Source organism: Mustela erminea, chromosome X, assembly GCF_009829155.1.
Source record: "Mustela erminea isolate mMusErm1 chromosome X, mMusErm1.Pri, whole genome shotgun sequence".
In the NCBI taxonomy this organism is placed as follows: domain Eukaryota; kingdom Metazoa; phylum Chordata; class Mammalia; order Carnivora; family Mustelidae; genus Mustela; species Mustela erminea.
In genome coordinates, this window is record NC_045635.1 from 41,109,333 (window position 1) to 41,129,008 (window position 19,676).

The 19,676-nt window shown below is 42.5% G+C and overlaps 1 protein-coding gene and 1 pseudogene across 3 annotated transcripts in view; one reads left to right on the forward strand and one right to left on the reverse strand.

Annotated features, from left to right (window-relative positions):
• Nucleotides 1-7,415: 7,415 nt before the first annotated feature.
• JADE3 (jade family PHD finger 3) overlaps nt 7,416-19,676 on the forward strand; it is a 139,825-nt gene continuing 127,564 nt past the window's right edge. Inside the window, exon 1 of one of the 3 annotated variants that reach the window (XM_032330506.1) lies at nt 7,416-7,505. The gene's annotated coding sequence lies outside the window, so the exon portion shown is untranslated. Of the gene's footprint in view, nt 7,506-7,617; nt 7,715-7,777; nt 7,940-19,676 lie in introns of those variants that run through there. The other 2 variants (XM_032330507.1, XM_032330505.1) reach the window with 2 other exon arrangements.
• On the reverse strand, nt 16,379-19,055 carry LOC116582238 (annotated as a pseudogene).

Sequence of the window (19,676 nt, forward strand, 5' to 3'; positions counted from 1 at the left end):
AACCCAACTAGGGGTGCCTGGGTGGCTCAGCAGGTTAAGCGGCTGCCTTCAGCTCAGGTCATGATCTTGGGGTCCTGGATCAAGCCCCGCATTGGGATCCCTGCTCAGTGGGGAGCCTGCTTCTCCTTCTCCCACTCCCCCTGCTTGTGTGCTTTCTCTCTCTCTCTCTCTCTCTCTCTCTCCCTGTCAAATAAATGAATACAATCTTTTTTAAAAACTAAAAAACAACCCAACTATATGCTGCCTACTAGAAAGTCACTTCAAATATGACAATATAGGTAGGTAGAAAATAAAAGGATGGAAAAAGACATGCTACTCAGATAATAATTTGTAAAAGGCATGCCTATATTAATATCAAATAAAGCAGACTTCAGAGCAAACAAAATTACAGGGACAAAGAGGGATACTGCATAATGATGAAAGGGTCAATCTACCAAGAAGATAGAGCAATCCAAAATGTGTATGCATCAAACAGAACTTCAAAATCTGAAAGAAGTGAAAGGAGAAACAGAAAAATCCATGGTTACAGTAAAAAAAAAAAAAAAAACTTCAGCACTCCCTCTTAGCAGTAGAACTACTAAACATAAAATCAGCAAGACTATACAACTCAAAACCATAAAGCAACATGATCTAATTTATAGGACACTCCACCCGATAACAGCATAATTCACATTCTTTTCAAATACCCACAGAATGTTCACTGAGAAAGATAGCTCATATTCTGGGTCATAAAACAAACTTCAACAAACTTAAAAGAACTGAAATCATACAGAGTATGTTCTCTGACCATAGTGGAATCAAACTAGAAATTAATAACAAAGTCAACAGGAAAATCTCCAAACATTCAGAAACTAAACAACTCATTTCTTACTAATCTATAGGTCAAAAAGAGACTGTCAAGCGAATTTTTTAAAAAATACAATGAACTGAACAAAAATGAACATATCACATAACAAAACTGGTGGAACGTAGCTAAAGCAGGGCTGACATGGGAATTTAGAACACAAAATGCTCGCTTACGTTAGGAAAGAGGAAAGGTCTCAAATCAATCACCTAAGCTCCCACCTCAAGAAACTAGAAAAAGAAGAGCAAAATAAAATGAATTAAAAATAAATAGAAGGATAAAAATAAGAGGGGCGCCTGGGTAGCTCAGTTAGTTAAGCATCTGCCTTTGGCTCAGGTCATGATCCCAGCGTCCTGGGATCAAGCCCCACGTTGGGCTCTCTACTCAGTAGGGAGCCTGCTCCTCTCTCTCACTCCCCCTCTGTTCTCTCTCTCTTTCTCAAATAAATAAATAAAATCTTAAAAAAATAAATTCTTTTAAAAATAATAATGAAGAGTAGAAATCAATTAAATTGAAGACAGGAAAACAGCAGAGAAACTCCATTAAACAACGAGCTGTTTCTCTGAAAAGATCAATCAAATTAATAAACCTACAAGAGAGAAGACACAAATCACTAATATCACAAATGAGAGGGGGAAATCTTACTACAGACTCTGTAGCCACGGAAAGGAAAATAAAGTCCTCAACACAATACTCAGATTCTTTGGAAAAAAGATGCTATGTGAATGTCTGTCCACAGCAAATTTATAGTCAATCTATGAACAGAATGTTCATAAAGTCTGTCTCTATTTGGGAAAGAAACTTACAAATTATTTGATTTCTTTGACACTAACCCCCCATCCCACCCACCCCCCGTCCCGACTGTATGATCCAGCAATCTCACTTCTGGGTGTATATATCCAATGAAACAAAACCATTACCTCAAAGAGGTATTTACACTCCCATGTTCATTGCAGCATTATTCACAATAGCAATAGCCAAGTATGGGAACAACTTAAATGTCTGTCAACAAATGAATCTACTAAGTAAAGGGATCAACTAAATATATATGTATGGATCAAGTAAATACATATATTTTTATATATCATATATACATATACATACATGTGTATATATGTATGTATGTATATGTATATATAATATATATGTATATATACAAATACACACACCCCACAATGGAATATCATTCAGCCTTACAAAAGAAGAAAATTCTGCCATCTGTGACAGCATGGATGGACCTGGAGGGTACTAGGCTAAATGAAATAAGCCAGACAGAGAAAGACAAATATTGCACGGTATCACTTACACATGGAATCTTAAAGATTTTTTTTAATAGAAAATAAAGTGTCAAAATCATAGGGGTGCCTGGGTGGCTCAGTCGGTTAAGCATCTGCCTGCAGCTCGAGTCATGATCTCAGGGTCCTGGGATGGAGCTCAGCCTCAGGCTCCCTGCTGGGGGGTGGGGGTGGGGGTGGGGAGTCTGTTTCTCCCACTTCCTCTGTGGCCATCCCCTGCCCCGCACATGCTCTCTCTTGCACGCACTCTCTCTCTCAAATAAAATCTTTAAAAAAAAAAAAAAAGTCAAAGTCATAGATCCAGAGAGTAGAATAGTGGTTACCAGAAGCTGGGGGTGGGGGAACTAGAGGTTGATAAGAGAAGTCTGAACATTCAGCTATAAGATGAATAAAGTCTGAGTATCTAATGCATACCATAGTGACCATAGTTGATAAGTATTTTATAATTAAAATTTGCTAAGAGAATAGAACTTAAATATTCTTACCAACAAAAAGATATATGAGATGGTGACTGTGTTTTTACAAAAGGAATGCTATGAGAAACCCTAGGCATTTAAATGTAACAACTTAGATAAAATGGACCAATTCCTTGAAAACCACAAACAACCAAAATTCAACCAATATGGAATTTATAATCTGAACAGTCCAATAACTATTAAAGAAATTAGATTAGTAATTTTTAAAAGATTTTATTTATTTATTTGTCAGAGAGAAAGAAAGAGAGGGCACAAGAGGTGGGGAATGGCAGGCAGAGGGAGAAGCAGGCTCCCTACAGAGCAAGGAACCCGATGCAAGACTCAATCCCAAGACCCTGGGATCATGACCTGAGCCAAAGGCAGATGCTCAACCGACTGAGCCACCTAGGTGTCCCTAGATTAGTAATTTAAACGGTCTTGAAAAAAGAAAGCTCCAGATGCACATGGTTTCACTGGAGAATTCTACCAAACAGTTAAAGAACTAACACCAAGTTTACAGTCTTTTCTAGAATACCAAAGAGGAGAGAACACTTCTGTGTTGGGGGTTCCCAAGACCATTCCCAGGCAATGATTCACTAGAAACTCAGCATATAGTCAGACTCCTGGCTATGACGTATTACAGTGAGAGACTGTAGTGCAAAATCACCAAAGGGGAAAGGCAAGACACAGGGGATGATGTCCAGAGAAAGCCAGGAACAAGCTTCTAAGAGTCCTCTCCTAGTGGAGTCACACAGGATGTACCTAAGTCCTTCAGCAAAGAGTTGTGACAACACATGTGAAATGCTATCTATCAGGGAAGCTCATGAGAAACTTAGTTCCCAGGGTATTTATTGAGGGTTGGTCATAGAGGTACCCTCTGCCTAGCACTCACCACAATGCCAGACTCCCAGAAGGAAAGCAGATGTTCAACATAAACCATATTGTTTGTATAAACAGTTTAGGCACAGTGAGCCACTCTTATCAGTCCTGGTAATGATGGGAGTCCTCCTTAAATCCAAGTTTCCAGATGCCAACCAGGGACGAACCTCGCAAGCAGGCTGGCCATTCAAAAGAGAGCCATCAGGCCTGCTATGATAACGCTTTTCTGCACAGCTTGGCAATCAGGAGACTTGAAATGTAGTCCCAGCATAAATCACATATGCACAAACAGTTTAGGGCCGGTAAACCACTCTTATCAATCCTGGGAATGGTGGGAACCCTCCTGAAACCCAAGTTCCCAGTTACCCACAAAGGATCTGTGTATTAACTCTTTTCTGCACAGCTTCCCAACTCATTTTATGAGGCTAGTATTATCCTATTCCCATAACCAAGGACAGTGTGTGTGGGGGGGAAACCCCTCAAAACTTCTCTCAGGAATTTTGACACAAAAATCTGCAACATAATATTGGTGATATAGAGTCCAGAAATGTAGAAAAAGAATTACACCATGATCAAGTGGGGCTCATTGCAGGTGTGGAGGGTCAGTTCAAAAATCGGTGTTCAATCAATGTAACCTACCATATCCACAGGCTAAAGAGGAAAGATCTTATGATCCTATCAATTGATGGGGATGAAGCATTTGACAAAATTCAGCATTCGTTCATGATTAAAAACTCTAAACAAATTAAGAATAGAAGGGTATTTTCTCAACTTGATAAAGAGCAGCTAATAGTTTTCTTATGGTGAAAGATGGAATGTTTCCCCCTAAGATAGGGAACTAGGGAAGTACGTCCACTCATCTCACTCTTACTCAACATAGAACTGAAAGTTCTAGCCTGCACAATGAGGTAAGAAAAGGAAATAAAAAGCACACAGATTGGAAGGGAAGAAACAAAACTGTGTTCACAGACAAGATGATTGTCTATGTAGAAAATCCCAAAGAATCGACCAGAAATTTTCTAGAACTGTTAAGAGGATTCAGCTAAGTCAAAGGATAGAAGGTCAACACACAAAAATTAACTGCATTTCTATATGCTAATAATGAACAATGAATGAGAAAGCTGAAAATAAAAACACAATAATATTTATGATCACTCCAAAGAAAATATAATACTGTATACACTTAATAAAATATGTACAGGATCTATATGCTGAAAGTTCCCAAATGCTGATGAAAGAAGTCAAAGAAAATCTAAAGAAATGGAGAGGTACACAAATCATCTTCATGGATTGGAAGACTCCATATTGTAAAGATGTCAATTCTTTCCCCAAATTGATCTATCAGCTTAACACAATTCGTAACAAAATCCCAGCAAAGTTTCTGTTGCTATAAATAAGTTTGTTCCAAAATTTATACAGAAAGGCAAATGACCTTGAATGGCTGACGCAGTATTGAAGAATAAAGTGGGAAGAATCATTCTACCCAATGTTAAACCTTACTGTTTAACTATACTACTCAAGACTGGTATTCACAGAGGGATAGGCACATAGAACAACAGAACAGAAGAGGGAACGAAAAAATAGCCCCACACTATTAGTCCAACACAAACATGACCGACTGTTTTTGACAAAGGTGCAAAAGCAATTCAATGGAGGAAAGACAGTTTTAATTTTAATTTTAACAAATTATGTTTGAGCCATCAGACATCTATAGACAAAAATATGAATCTCGACCTCATTAAGTTCACATTTCATACGAAAATTAATTCAAAATGAATCATGGATTTAAATGTAAAATATGCAACTATAACACTTTTAGAAGGAAATGTAAGAGAAAATTTGTGGAACCTGGTGCGAGGCAAAAAATTTCTTAGACACGACAGGAAGGGGACAATACATAAATGCAGACTTTGCGAAGTGAGACTTCATCAAAATGAAAAATTTTGGTCTGCAAAATCTCTTAAGAAGATGAAAACACCAGTACAGACTCGGCAGGAAAAAATTGCGAACCATGTATCTGACAGAGAACTTGTATCTAGAAAATATGAAAAATTCTCAAAATTCAACAGTTAGAAGCAAACAACACAATGAGAAAATGGACAAAAGACATGAATAGACATTTCACCAGAGAGGATATACAGATGGCAATAAGCACATAATAAAAGATGTCAACATCATTAGGGAAATGCAATCGAACACAGAGAGATATCACTATACCCCTATTAGAACGGCTAACATAAAATTATAGTGGACAATACCAAATGCTGGCAGAGATGTGGAGAAACTGGATGTTTCATACATTGCTGGTGGGAATGTAAAATGGTACAGTCTGGAAAACTCTGGCAGTTTCTTACAACACTAAACTTCTACTCACCACCCAACCCAGCAATTGCACTCTTGGGCATTTGTCACAGAAAAAAGGAAATCTGATGTTTACACAAAAAAACTCTACATGACTGTTCATAGCAGTCTTATTCTTAACAAACAAAAATTGGAAACAACCCAAATGTCCTTCAGTGAGTGAATAAACACACTGTAGAACACCAAAGCATAATAATACTACTACTCAGCAGCGAAAAGGAATGAGCTATTGATACATGCAGCAACTTGGGTGGATCTCAAGAAAATTATGCAAATTATGGAGAAAAGCCAATTTCAAAAGGCATGATTCCATTTACATAATATTCTTGAAATAATAAAATTATAGAGATGGAGACTATGTCAGAGGTTGCCAGGGGTTGGAGTAGGTGAAGGAGGTGACTGTGACTATCTATACTGGGTAGAAGAAGGAACAGTTGATTGTGGTAGTTACACAAATCTACACGTGAGAAAATGGTGTAGTACGATAGACACAGACACAGAAATGTTTGCATGTAAAACTGGTGAAATCCGAATAAGGTCTGTGGATTGTACCCATCCATATCAGTGTCTTGGTTATGTAAGATATTAACATGGGGGAAACTGGGTGAAGAGTACATGGGTCTGTTCTGTAATATTTCTTACAGATGCCGTGAATCTATAATTATTTCAAGATAAGTTAATAAAACAAGGTAAATCTGAAGGACTATGAATGTTTTAGAACACACACATTTGTGTATTATGAAATAGAACAACATCTTTACTATGTAAATCAGACAAAATACAGAAGAGCCTACATTTTTGTTTAGCCAAGAAATGTAAATGAAAATGACAGTATGAGTTCATGGTAATTGCACATGGTCCATTTCCAAACCCAGAGAAATAAACCAAAAGGGGTTTGTTGCTTAAACATCTGTATGAGTTAGGATTCCACCAGAGAAGCCAACCAACAGGATATTTTATACACACACGGGTGCACACACACACACACATTATTCATTCATTCATTCATTCAAAGATGTTGGCTTACACAATTTGTGGGGCTGGGTAAGCAAATCCAAAATGTGTAGGGCAAGCAGTCAGAAAGGAATGATAGGGCCCACCCAGATTATCCAGGATAATCTCCCTTACTTTAAATCAACTGATCAGGAGCTTTAATTACATCCGCAAAATATCTTCACAGCAATGCGTAGATCAACGTTTGATTGAATAACTGGAGCGGTAGCCTAACCCAATTGACACCTCAAAAAGCCACACACCATCACAGCCCATTTGTGCTGGCAACTGAATAAATTCATTCTGTTAATAGGCACCCTGGCTTTATTATTATAGGTAATTCAAGAGCAAACAACTTAAATCAATAGTGGCTGACAATGAGTTTCCTACAGGAGGGGTCCACTTACAGAACTTTAGAGTTGAAAGGGGCCCTGAAAAGCTTAGTTTGTATTTCATCACAGCCAAGGCACCTCCCCATCGTCCTCTCGGGCACTTATCCCGGCCGAGGCTCCTCCCGGCAGCAGCGCGCCCAGCAGGAGCAGAGAGGAACCCACCTGGAGCACGACGCCGCGGGTGCGGGAGCACCGAGTGGGCGGAGCCTCGAGGCGCGCGGCGGTGGCGAAGGCGCCCAGCCCGCCAGAAGAGCGCGCGGCGGGCGGACGGCGGGGAGCCAGTCGGGTAGGGCGAGCGCGGCCGGCGGTTGAGGTTGGGGGGGGGCGGTGATTGAGGGTGGGGGGTTGGAAGGAAGGGGAAGAGGCGGAGCGTGGGAGCGCACAGTGTCAGGAATACAATAGTGCTCCGCGCCGCTTCAGCCGCCGCTGCCGCTGCCGCCGCCGCCGCCGCCGCCCAACCGCCTGCCCAACGCTGAGGCCTGACGGGCCGGGCGGGTGAGGGCCGAGGGCGGGAGCGGAGGCGCAGGGGGCGGCCCGGGCGGATCAGGCGGCGGGGCGGGGGCGGGGGTGGGGAGGAGATTAGGGGGCAGGTGCGAGGGAGGGGAGAGAAGAAAGCGAGCGGTTAAGGGGGCGGTTACCACCCCTACCGGACTCGCCCGGCACATTGCCGGGCCCGAGTGTGGAGCTTGAAAGAAGGAGCAGCGACCTAGCTGCGCGAAGGTAGGCGCCGCCGAAGCTGGACGCGGCGCTGGCGGCGTTGGGGGCGTCGCGCCGGGTGGGCAGCGGGAGTGGCGGCCTCGGGGAGTCGAAACGGGCGCCGCGGAGCGCAAAGTCCCGGCCCAGCCTCGCAGCGTTCCGGGGCGCCCCGGCCCCACAGCGCGGTCGCTCCGGCGTCCCCGGCGTCTTCGGGCCGAGAGCGTGTGTGGGCTGAGGTAAAGTGCCTGCTGGCTCCTCCGTCGGCCCGGGGCAGTGCCGGGTGGCCGACGCGGGGGGCGGGGGCGGACGCCCGGGCTCGGGCTAGGGCTCGGGCTCGGGCTCGGGCTCGGGCTGCAGCTCCACTCGGGCAGGAATTGAGCGCCATAACTGTTGCGGCTGTTCCCTCCGGTGCCCCCTCCCGGCGCCCCCTCCCTCTCTGTGCTCTGCCTGGTCTCGGGGCTCCCGGGGTCAGACCCGCGGCGGGGGGACCTGCTCTGCCGGCCGCCCCGGGGCCGGATGCTCCAAGGAGCGAGGGCGCGCCCCTGGCTGTTTCGGTGTTGGGGGGCGTGAAGAACCGAGTGCTTGGAGAGAGGGGGGCCGGGCGGCTCAGGGAGTGGCGGCGAGGCCCCCGGTGAGCGGCGGGTACCCCCGGAGCAGGAGCGCGAGCGCCCCGCGGGCTGGCCAACTTTCCCTCCCCCTCCCGTCATTGTTCGGGCGCTGCCAGTCCGGGGCCGCCGCAACAACCGCCGAGCGCCTGGCGGTCCGGGCTGTGGCGGGGGTGGGGGGGCGGCGATGGGAAAAGCAGGAGGGCTGTGAGAATCTTATGGGGAAAATTTCCCACCGCCGGGCACAGCAAAGTTAACTTTTCTCCAGCGATCGAGTTGGTTTTATTCCCTCGGCTGTGGGGCGATCGATTTAAAAAAAAAAAAAAAAAAAAAAGAGGGAGGGAGAGAGAGAGAGCCTCCTTCCAATCTTTTTTTCTCTCGCTTTTTCAGAGCCACGGCTTTGGTGAAGTCTGGCTTTAAATCGCACAGGGCAACCTGCGTTTATTATTTGTGAGAAGGCAAGGTGGGGGGGGCGCCGGGTCTCGAGTGAGTGACCGTAGTGGCGGTATGTGTAGGCATGTTTAAAAGTTGGTATCATTGTATAGCCCTGGGACATATGTAGTTCCCAGGCATTTGGCAAGAAACTTGTTTGGCCGCTTCTGACTTTCTGAGTTGCTAGGAAATCCATGGCCTCAGATGTGAGCAAGGTTTTTTGATGTGAGAACCGTTTATCTGTGAAGCTGAGGATGGGATCCCCGCCCTCCCGCAACGCCGTCTGATTGTATAAGAAATCAAAACCGTGTTGATGGTGATTTCAGGGGCCTGAAGGGAAAGGCGACCTCATTCCCGGTATTCAGTTTGATAAAGATAACTGTCTGCTTCTCTCTAAACTCTGAAAGTAATGGAAAATAATTTAGGTAAAGACGGGTTGCACAACATCTTGGCTCCGTTTAAGCAACCCAGAATCCACTTTCCCAGAGTAGTTCTCTTAAATACCTTCCCTGAAGGCACTTCTTGCCAGCCTGGGGTTGGGGGTGAGGGTGAGGGTGAGAAAGGAGTCGGTCTCAACAAAGCTTTGTGTTTTATTTAATTTAATATTTTCTTAACATCTGTAAACAATGGGAATGTGGATCCCTGCCTCTGTGTGCTTTGCATACCGTAGTTTTCATGCTTTTATAGCATCATGTGATTCCTCTCTGGATAAGTGAAAATAGATTTTTTTCTTTTTTGTTTAGCTGAGTGGTCTACCTCCATAACGTATCATTTTCTTTTTCATTTAAAGTGAGCTCTGTGCTGAAATACTTGAATTATAAAAGGTAATACCTCTCTTCAAGTGGTGAAGGGATTGCAAGAGATCTTTGGGACGTGCTTCTCAGTATTAGCTACTATCACAGCCACCTTTTCTTTAACTGTGGTCTTCTCTACAGTTCTGTTTGCTAGAGATGAGTCCCTGACCTAATATCTTTGTCTTAAAACAGTTCCTTGCATTTTTCATTCAGTCAATTGTGGAATACTCAGGGATGTGGGTCTGGTTCTAGAACCCAAGCATTGTCTTCAGCCTTTCTGAGTCATGGCAGTATGGTAAGTGCCTTTTCACTTTTAGTAGCATGTGAATCTTGGTCACAGGTAGGAGAAAGTGGAGAAAGGCCTTCCACTCCTTCCTGAAGGGTTTGTGATCAACTGGGAGCCAGGAGTGATTCAGAAGCAGCCTTAGGGGTGCCCATGACCCACCTTCCGGCCTGTAGATGAAGTTTGCAGAAGCAGGACACGTGATGACACAGGCTCTCATAGTTGAGACAGATGGGTTAGTGAACAGAGGATGTTAGGCTGGTAGGTTGTGTATGATCCTCTTGTTTGATAATGCCTGTCTTTTCCCTTCCTCGTGTTCCATCAGCTGTAACAATCCATTTCTCTACTAAGGAATGCAAATCTATTTCTTCTTTTTGCCCACTACTTTGAGGCCTGACTGGAACTAGGCAAGTATTTGGGGGAAGATAAGGGGAGGCAGGAGGCATTGGCTGTTTGTGAAGACATGGCGTTACAGAGGGCTCTTAGAGGCCTTGACTAGGGATACAGAGGTTGAATATTATCGTAGGACACAATGCACCTCCTTCCTCATGGAGGTTACGCAAAGTAGGAGCTGAGGAAGGTCGAGATCATGCTGGCTTACATTAAAATATCTCTCATCAGGGAATAAGTTAGTTACATCACCTTATAGATGAGGAGTGGGTGTTGGGTGACACCCATCTGGCACTTTCCTGAACTGGCTTACATGGGGACAGTGAGTGGTTTAGCAGTATCTCCCTGTTGTTCAGTTACAGTGGCTGGGAAAGCTGAAGCAGTCTGGTTTATGGGGAGAATCTAGGGTGAATGGGTAAAAATGATGAGAAAATAAAAAGGTGATGGCAAATGGTCATTACAGACCAAGTAACTACTGCTTTGGGTTTTCTGTTTTCTGAAATATCTGTGACTCCCCCATGGTTATTTTTGCCTCCTCCCTGTAGGTCTCTCCATAGATAATAGCAGCAAAGTTCTTACCTTCAGAACTGCCTCTATGCTTCTCTTGGGTGACAGAAAGAAGGGTCCTGAGGAGAATTTGCCTAACCCATAGGTAAAAATTAATTGAGAGGGCAGTTAACTGGAGAAAGTAGGTAGGGGGCCTGGTGTGGGGAAATGGTACTGGTGTTTTTGACTGATAGGAGATGCCCATGCATTGATTAATACTCTTTAAGCAATATATAATTTTTTAAAGATTTTATTTATTTGTTTATTTGACAGAGAGAGAGAGAGAGAGAGACAACGAGAGAGGAAACACAAGCAGGGTGAGTGGGAGAGGGAGAAGCAGGCTCTCTGCTGAGCAGGGAGCCCAGTGCTGCAGGGCTCCATCCGAGGAACCTGGGACCATGACATGAGCCAAAGATACCCAACGACTGAGCTACCCAGGCGCCCCTAAGCAGTAAATAATTTAATCTCTGTCACAACCCAGAGGCCATAGCTGAGCCCTACTACCCAGGGAGCTCCTTGTCCCTTGATACTGGCTGATAGGCAAAGAAATCTGAGCCCGGAATGTGCTTTTTGAAATAGCTGACAAGAGAATATGGTACCAGCATGGTCAGTACACCAGACCTTGTGTGTTGTAATCTCCTGGGAAAGTTCTTCTAATTCCTTTTTAGATTTTAAAAACTTATTTTGATTATAATTACAAAAAGTTGCAAGAATAGTACAAAGAACGCCTGTATTCCCTTTATCCAAGGTCAGTAATTATCAATAGGTTGCTACCCCTTGCTTTATCATTTGCTTTTTTTTGTTTCTTTTTCTGAACCATTTGAAAGTAACTGCTGAGAGATTGGCATTTATCAAGGGCATCCTGTCCTGAAGGGTGGCGCAGATGTACCCGTAGGGTATAGCAGAACTTTGGTGGTGATGCAGGGCCCCAGAGGCAGAGTGAAGTTTACCTGTAGCTGTGGAGCACATATGTGTAAGTCACGCAGAATCTCTGGTGCTAGATGTAGAAATCATAACAGTGTAAAAGCGGCTAAGATAAACTCCCTTTTTGTCATCATTCATGTCAAGTGTCTTCCCAACTATGCCAAACTTCCACCTTGTTATGAAAATCCACTCCACCACTGCCCATCTTTGCAGCTGTAGTGTATTCTCCAAGATTTTCATTTAATTCATTCAGCAGACATCTGTTGAGTGCCTCCTATTTGCTAGGGTATAAGAGGTGAAATATCGATAACTCATCCCGTTAAGAGTTCAACATCCAATGTGAAGGAAGAAAGAAATCTAACCCAGTCAGGGGGAAGAGCATTCTGTTGAAGGAGTTTACACGAGGTGCTTAGAACATCAGACTGGTTAAGGATCTGAAGAATAGAAACCTGAGAGTCGAATGTGAAGATCCATTTTCCCTGAGACTTGCTGCTTTTAGATAACAAGGTTCATGAGTTAGGGAAGCCTTTGGTGTGGTATACCCAGCACAAGCTTTGGGGTCAGGCCAACTTGGATTCAAATCTATCACTTGATCTGGGCCAGTACTTGATGTCTCTATGCCTCAGTTTCTTAATCTCCTCAATTTGACATCTCCAAGGTAATAATTAATTGAGGTGATAATTGCTCTGTAAACATTGATTTTGTCTCCCCACCCCACGCCCGCCAATGCAGTATGTGGGGAAATAGCATGAGCAGTATTAGATATATATTAGATATAGATATTAAGGTGGGATCCTAGGAGATGTTTCTGTTTTTCCTACAAATAAATATGTAATTTCTAATTGTACTGAGAGCTGTGTTGGAGGTCACTATAAGAAATAACAAGAGCAGCTATGACTTGTTAACCATTTCCTGTGTACTGAGTACTGTGCTAAGTATTCAACATGGAATATCTTTCTGAGGTGTAAGGCAAAGGTAACTTGCCAATGGTCACACAGCAAGTAAGAGGCAGAATGCTTTTATAAGGGAAACTAGCAAGGTGCCCTGGACCCTGAATAATGAGCAGGAATAAGCAAGGTAAAAGAGAGAAGGGGTTGCCAGGCAGAGGGAACACCAGGTGTTGTGAGGACACGGAGGTGAAAGAGAGATATGGAAGGGATCCACAGAGGTTTGGCTAGGACCTGGGGAAAGAGAGATGAGGTAGGCAGAGGGAGATTGACAGGGCCTTATGGGATCTCATTAAGGACCTAGTGTTTTATTCCAAGGGCAGTGGGAGGCTGCTGGAAGGTGTTTTTCACCTTAAACCATGGGGGGGGGGGCGTGGGTGGGCACTGCAAGGCGTGTGTAATCCGCAAAAGCATCTAGTGAGGCCTAAACAAAAGTAGCTTAAAGTAATTTCCCCTTCATGGGGCGCCTGGGTGGCTCAGTGGGTTAAAGCCTCTGCCTTCGGCTCGGGTCATGATCCCGGGGTCCTGGGATTGAGCCCCGCATCGGGCGCTCTGCGTGGTGGAGAGCCTGCTCCCTCCTCTCTCTCTGCCTGCCTCTCTGCCTACTTGTGATCTCTCTGTCAAATAAATAAATAATCTTAAAAAAAAAAGTAATTTCCCCTTAAGTGTCCCACTTTGTGATCCAGTGGAGGCAATGTTTCTGGCCCAAATGTGTAGATCTTAAACAGTTTCTACTGCCCACCATTAACAGAGCTAAAAAGAGTTGCTGTGATGCTGGAAGAAGCTGGTCTGCAGAATGCTTCTAGGTGGTTTAATTAGGCATATATATTTGATGCTTTTTAGGCTGCATTAAGGGAGCTCTTTCAGTTTTCACTGAGCCCTGTCAAATGGGGAAAAAAGTAAAATTGGGAGACTAATTCCTGGAAACCTGAGTTGTTGTTCAGTGTTAGAAATGGAACTGTTGAGTATAAGACTTTGGTTTAAATATATCATGATAAGGATGGTTCAGTGACTAAATGGAAATTTTTAATGTTTTTTGTTTTTTTGGTGTGTGCCATCTGTGATGGCAGACAGCACATTTGTGAGAATCTGGGAAGACTTAGGCATTTTTTCAGTACTTATATATTTATTTATTCCCATCCAGGTACAGCAGGTTTTTCTGTTTGAAACAATTTCTTATATGCAGAATGCACTGCACAGGAAGAAAACCAGTGTTCTCTTCCCCTTTCCATATGTACCATACCACAAACATATTTATTTTGAAGTAGCCTGTGTCAGTTAGCTTTTTTTTTTTTTTTTTTTTTTTTTGACAGGGAAGGTTGTTAGCTGGTGGTTGGATGATCTAGGATGGCCTTGCTCACGTAACTGATAGCTGTCAGGTCAGTGGGTCTAGAAGGCCCTAAGCAAGGATGGCTCATCTCCACTCCCAAGTGGTCTCTCCTGCAGCTGGCTAGTCTGGATCTGCTGACATGGTGGTCTCAGAGGCACGAGGCGTAGAGAGCAGGAGCCAGCGCCAGTGCACAAGCACTTCTCAATGTCTACTTACATCACATTTGATACCGTCATATCAGCCAAAGTAGGGAAGTGCTTCTTGGCCCAGCCTAGAGTCATTGCGGGAGAACCATCTAAAGGTACAAATACAAGAAGGTGTTTTTTTTTTTTAACTGGGGACCCTTACTGCAGTAATGCATAATAATTAATGAATAATGTAACCTCCTTTCCTTTGATAAATCTTGTTAAACACTCATTTCTAAATGTAGTGTATTCTTTTTTTTTAAGAGAGAGAAAGCAGGTGGGGAGCAGAGGAGAGAGTATTTTAAACAGGCTTCACACCCAGTGTGGAACCCAACGTGAGGCTCAGTCTCGTGACCCTGAGATCATGACCTGAGCTGAAGTCAAGAGTCGGATGTTTAGCCCACTGAGCCACTCTACATGTAGTGTATTCTTGAAACTCAGTAATATGATGGTGCCATCTTCTCTCCTACTGAGTGTGGATCTGAATGATAGTTTTCCTAGATGGAAACCAAAGGGAGACAGTGTGGCTCTGGGTGTAGGTACTCTTGCGAGTGGCTTGACTGCTCACTCATCTTGTGTGGCTGTTATCTAAAGAGTCTCTGAGGTGGGGCACCTGGGTGGCTCAGCTGGTTAAGGGTCTGTTTTCAGCTCAGGTCATTATCCCAGGGTCTTCGAGATCAAGTCCTGCGTTGGGCTCCCTGATCAACGGGAAGCCTGCTTCTCCCCCTCCCCCTTGCTCGAGGGTGCCCCTCCAAATAAATAAATAAAATCTTTACTTTTTAAGATTTTATTTATTTATTTGTCAGATTGAGAGAGAGCACAAGCAGGGGGAGCAGCAGGTAGAGGGAGAAGCAGGCTCCCCGTTGAGCAAGGAGCCGGATGTGGGACTCGATCCCGGGACCGTGGGATCATGACCTGAGCTGAAGGCAGACGCTTAACTGACTGAGCCACCCTATAAATAAAACCTTAAAAAAAAAGAGTCCTTGTGTTTCCTCAACCTCCTGTTCAAGCTTTACCCCCCTCCCCAAAAAAACTTAGGGTACTAAGCTGTACTGTGCTTTGTAGTCAAGCAAAAAGATGGTTAATTGGAAATCCATCACTACCTGGAAGATGAGAGAAACATTTGCAGCTTTTCTTCATAACCTTTATGTGATTTATGATTTTTACCTGAGAAGAAATCCTTATTTGGGCATTATAATAAAGACAAAGGATTCTCTGTAGGTATATTTTATTTCGTCAAGATTGTAAAGTCTCCCTTCAGCTGCAGTGAAGAATCCAGTATTGTGCTGTGTAGTGAGTGGTCAGTGATCAGCAATTTGGGGCATCAGCCTTTGACCTTTGCTTGTGAAGTTTTCAGAAGTAACACCTTTCACATAAACTGAAATAGGCTTTGCAGCCAGCTATTGGCCTGAAATATATTACATGAAAATGCAACTGGACCCTAGGAAGCATGTGTGGGAAACTGAGGAGAAAGCTCATTTTGTACATCTTAGAGATGTACATTCCTCCAGAAATTGCCTGGTGATAGAATCTCAGCTTCCTTTCTTTCCTACTAGAATAAAAATTAAAAAGGGAAAATCCCTGACATTTTAAAAGTCAGTGACTTGAAAATAGCCTTCAAAATTATAAATATATATATCATTTGACCCAGCAAACACTTCCAGGAATTTATTCAACAAATATTTGCATATTACTTGGAGTATTATTTATAATAGCAGAAGATTGGTTGATATTCTAAGTATCAGTTAAGGCTTGGTTATACAGTAGAATATTACACTGATATTGCATGATTTTTATGATGTACAAAATGAAGAAAAACAAGAAACAGAACAGTGTGTATTATATGCTACCATTTGTGATAGCTACTGGGGACACTAATATATACTGCATAATATATATGCTTTTGCTTACATAGACAAAGATATTTCTAGAAGGATGTTAAGACACTGATAGCTTTAGGGCATATACAGCCAAGGTAGAGAGTTGGAGGAAGATTTTTTACTGCATAAGCTTTTATATACCTTAAATTTTTTTTTTTGGTTGTCAAATGATCCTTCATTGAAATACTTTCCTTTGCAGTTCTTAACTAGGTGGGCGTTCCACTGCACAACTGTTCATGTCATCTATGATGTCATGAGGGTGATGGCCATCGACACTGCAGCCCACAGTTCAGGCAGTCCCCAGAACCTCTTTAATGGTACCAGAGAATTCTCTAGCTAAGTGTTGGTGCTGCATCTTTCAGGCAGTGTTGACAGTCTCATCAAAAGTGTTATTTCCACTGTGCTTAATGTTTTTCTGCTTTCTGTCTCTTAGTGGTTCCTTGAGGGCTTTGATAATCAGTGCAGAGGCAAAAGGTACCACTTCAATCTGGGCCTGTCGGTTCTGAATGGTCATTTTCACTATCATCCTCAGACCCTTCTAATGACCGGTTGCCTTGGCGATGTCATCACCAACCTTTTTGGGAGACAGACCAGGGGCGGGAGGGGGTGCTGATATTTGGAGCCAGGGCAGACATGACACCAACTTCCCACCAGTTCTCCTTACATATAGGACTTTGATCTCACTGGGGTCGAACTTAGGGGCATGGTGAAGGAAGCTGGTGTTAGGTGAATTGGATTTGGGAGAACTGAAGACAGTTGCACATTTACCTCCTCAGAGCCAAAAGTTATAACTACCTTCTGAATTTTAAACCATGTGAATGTATTACCTAATTTTAAAAATCCAATACATTTATTTAAAAAGAGATGGTATGTGGTGAATGGTGATGTGAACTTCCATGGACTCCTACCCAAGTTGATTTGGTCAGAACTATCCCTGTTAAAATACATGTATATATGTACACACACACACATATCCCTGTTAAAAAATATATATATGAAAAAAATATATATGTGTACATGTACATACATACACATGTATATGCATATACATGTATATGTACACACACACACAGTTTTGTTTCCTAGAAATGCCTCAGAATAATGTACTTCTGAATTTTTAGCTGAAGTCCTGCCTTTTCCAGAAGGTCATATGAGTGAAATCATACAATATTTAGCCTATTTTGGTCTGGCTTCTTTTACTTGATTAATCCATGTTATGTGAATTAAAGCATGTTCCCTTTATCACTGAATAGCATTCCAATTTATGGATGTACCACAGTTCGTACATATACCTGTTGAAGGACAACTTGGCTGCTTCTAGTTTCTTGATGATTATAAATAAAGCTGCAGTAAACCTTAGCATATTTATTTTTGGTGAAACATAAGGTTTAAGTTCATTTGGGTAAATAACCAGGAGAGGGATTGCTGAGTTTATATAAGAAGCTGCCAAACTATCTTCCAAAGTGGTTCTACTGTTTGACATTCCCACCAGCCATGAATATGAGGTGTGTGTCAAGTTTTATTTTCCTGCATATGGATGTCCAGGAGTTCCAGAACCATTTGCTGAAAACTCTCCTTTCTCCATTATTATTGCTTTTGTACCTGTGTCAAAAATGTGGCTGTGCTTGTGTGGGTCTATTTCTGGGCTCTCTATTCTGTTGTATTGATCTGTGTGTCCATCATTGTGCGATTACCACAATGTCTTGATTACTATAGCTTTATAGTAAGTCTTGAAATTAGGTAATATGAGTACTCTTACTTTTTTCTTCTTTACCAGAATTGTAGTGGTAAGAGAAGACATTCTTAACCTGTTCCAGTCTCTCACTATTACGTATTATGTTAGCTGTAGAGGTTTTTTTTTTAAGGTTTTATTTATTAGAGAGAACACAAACAGGGGAGGGGCACAGGGAGAGGGAGAGCCAGAACCCTTAGATCATGACCTGAGTCCAAGGCAGACAGTTGACTAGCTGAGGTACCCAGGTGCCCCTAGCTTTAAGTTTTTAAAGTATACATACCCTATTGTGCTGAAAAGAGTTACCATAGCAGTCCTAACGCTGCTTGCTATCTTTAGAAGGGTTTCTTTCAAGATTGGCCCTTGGCTGGTGTCGAAAATTGGCTTTTCAAACATTTTGAAAGTAAAATATTATAGTAAACCTTCATTTATTCCTTTTCCAGTGTTCTTTATGCTAATCCAAGCTCCCACTTTAATCATAATCTTTCTGCCTGAAGAATTTTTCCTCAACATTTCTTTTTACCAGGTCTGCTGACAGTAAATTCTTTGCTTTTGTTGGATAAAGTCTTTTTTTTCTTCACTTCTGAAGGACATTTTCATGAGATATGGAATTCTGAGTTGACAGTTTTTTCCCACTTCAACATGTTACTCCACTGTGCCTTGTTTGCATGGTTTCTGATAAATCTGCTTTAATTTCTATCCTTGTTTCTCTATAATGTGTCTTTTTTCCTCTGACTGCTTTCGAGCTCTTTATCTTTACCTAGATGTAGCTTTTTTATTTTGTCATATTTATCCTGCTTTGTGTTCTTCTGAGCTTCTTGTATCTGTGGATTGTTGTCGGTCACTAATTTTGGAGAGCTCTTCATCATTTTTTCAAATAACTCCTGTATTCCATTCTCTTTTATTCCCCTGGAATTCCAATTACAAGTATGTTATATCTTTTGATATTTTTCCCATAGTTCTTGTATGCTGCGTTCTATTTTTTCACTCTTTTGTCCCTTTTTGTTTTAATTTTTATTGATCTGACCAATAAATTCAATTGTTACGCTCACTGATTCTTTCCTTAGCTGTGTCAAGTCTACTGTTGACCATGTTGGGTTTTTTTGTCTTTTTTTGAGCATGTTGGGTTTTTTTTTTTTAAGTCCTAGCATTTCCATTTGATTATTTCCTATGCTTTCTATCTTTTTGCTGAAATTATTCATCTGGTCTTGCATGTTGTCTACCTTTTCCATTAAAGTCTTCAAATATTAATCACAGTTCTTCTAAATTTCATTTCTGATAGTGCCAACATCTGTGTCATATTGAGTGTAAATCTGATGATTGCTTTGTCACTTGGAATACTTTCTTATCTTTTGTTATGCCTCATAATAAAAAGCTGAACGTGGCTGAAAAGCCATTGAAACTGAACACCAGCAAAAGATACTGAGTTAAATATTTGATATATTTGGAGAGGAACATAGGTGTCCTTCTGCAAGGCTTTTAGAGGAGAGATTTGAGTTAATCTAGCAAGGAGTTGGCTTGTGTTTAATGTTTGCTATTGGTGGAGCATGAGAGATTTCTGATTGCTCTAGTGATACCTTCTTTTTGACTCCTGCTTGGCTTTGGGTTTTTCCTTTGTGCTATTTCCCAAGAGCTGTCTGTTATAGCCCTCCCAGTTGTATTCTATTTCACTAACCACGTAGCTGTTTTGCCAAGTGGTGGATGTGGAGGAGG